Source organism: Camelina sativa, chromosome 17 (assembly GCF_000633955.1).
Source record: "Camelina sativa cultivar DH55 chromosome 17, Cs, whole genome shotgun sequence".
NCBI lineage: Eukaryota > Viridiplantae > Streptophyta > Magnoliopsida > Brassicales > Brassicaceae > Camelina > Camelina sativa.
This window is the reverse complement of record NC_025701.1, coordinates 1,246,950-1,249,127: the sequence shown is the minus strand read 5'-3', so window position 1 is coordinate 1,249,127 and position 2,178 is coordinate 1,246,950.

Below are 2,178 nucleotides of genomic sequence, written 5' to 3'. Positions count from 1 at the left end.
ATTTCTTAAAAAAAAAAAAAAAAAAAAAAAAAAAAAGAGAGAGATTGATAATTGATATCATTTGTTGGGACGAGGGAAGTGAGAACGGGTAAATCAAGCCAAAAACTGCGTTAGTATATCGAACCCGAACTAGAATAATAGGGGAAAATCACATTCTTGTTTTATTAATTAGAATATAGAACTGTATCATAAAGCATAAACCCCCATAAATAACAGAAAAATAAAAAAGAAAGGTCAAACTCAAATGAGTTATTATTAATCTTAATTGAAAACAAAAACATATCCAATCAGAAAATTATAACTGAATTTCAGACTAGAATAATACCCTCATTAAAAAATCTGCAGAAAAACGTCAATCAAAATTCATGTGGCACATAACATACCATATTACCGATTACCGAAGTGTAAATTTCCACACACGAATATGTTTCAATACGTACGAGATCATTCTGATATGATAGCCTTATTCTTTTACAACTTTGAAGAGTCAATTAATTTCTCTATCAGTAATTCGCCGCTGGCTTCATTATTTGATTTTTGTCTTGTTTTGATAACTTTATTGTACCAGAACTTTCAGTTCATTTACAGATTATTCGTTAAGTAGTACTCAATTTGGCAGTCTTGGAGCAGAATTAATTCTCAAAATTTGAGTTTGCAATTTGTTATAAATAACCCAGCTCGGCGGTTCAGTGCTGGCAATTGGGATCTATATAATTGACTTCAAAAAAAAAAACTTTAGAAATTCAGTTTTAATGGTACCATCAGTTTTCTCAGTAAAGCTGAGCCACCAACCCTAGAATCTTTTGCCCTCGTCCAAATCAATTATATATGTGTCCCTCCAAAATTGACTATTTATAATCATACCCCTCGCATCACTCGTTTTTCTTAACATGCATGCAATATGTTACCAACGCACAAAGTAAAAAAAATATCGCTAGTCTCTGTTATAATTTATTTCTCCTTTGTTGACCAGACTTTAAAACAAGTTTTATCTAACATACACATCCAGATACAAAAATGGAAACAAAGCAGCAATAAGACATCGTGGTTCGTCAATTTAATATCCGTTGGTCTGTCATAGCCAAAAGCCAAAAAAAAATAGTACTAGCTAGTATGTTGCAGCTTTTGCCCATTTCAGAGATTTGTATTGATTGCCTGTTCAAAAAAGTAAAGCTGTGCGCTAGCTAGAAACAAAAATCTGTCATTATCATATCAGCTTATTCATTTTTTTTACCTCGACGAATCAACACATTACAATGTTGCTCTTTCAAAAGAATATTATAATAACAGTTGTAAACTTGTAATTTGATTTTTTGAAACCTCAGTCTCGATGCATCCATCCTGCTGCTACAAAGGTCAGGCCTTGTCATCTCCTTCGCCGCCAAAAAATTTATTCTCTCTCTCCCTCTCTTTATTTCAAAATCCAAGTCTCTATCAAACCCTAACTCTAGGGCCCTAGGCACCTCTGCATGCAGGCTATTTACTAAAATGCCATTACATACTACTTTTTTTTGTCACAAATTGTCTTATATAGTATTAGAGATTCTAATTAGTATGATATTGCATTTTTGCTGATGTGATTTTTCTAATCGTCGGAAAACAAAGTTTAACTATTTTCCATTATTCCATATGACAAACTTTATATTCTCTCAGATTTTGTAAACTATATAACCCCTTTGTCATTATCAATTCAGTCTTAAAAGTTGCAAGGGTTAATTTGAAATGTCAGAATGTAACATACGTTGGGAATGGTTTATTAATTAGTTCCTCATGCATATATTAGCTAAATAAAGGTTCGCATCCACAAAGTGAATTTTTACATATAAGTTTTAGCTCAGTTTCAATTATTTTCGAGAAGTGATCGTCTTACTTATGTAATAATAATTAGGTCGTCCTGTAAAGAGAACATGGATGATAGTATTAAGCCCACCAACACCACGAACAAAAATATCAATTGATATTTTGTAATTTTTGTAGAAAATGTGAAAAAAGATTCTGATTAGTATTTACTAATTTAATTCCGTACTTCAAGTTAAAGTTTTCAACCATTCTTTCATTTTTATGTGCTGGATACTTTCTGTATAATGTGTCAACACATGCAATATGTTACCAACACATACTCTCTGTTATAATTTATTTCTCCTTTGTTTAGTTTTTTTTTTTTTTTTTTTTTTTTTT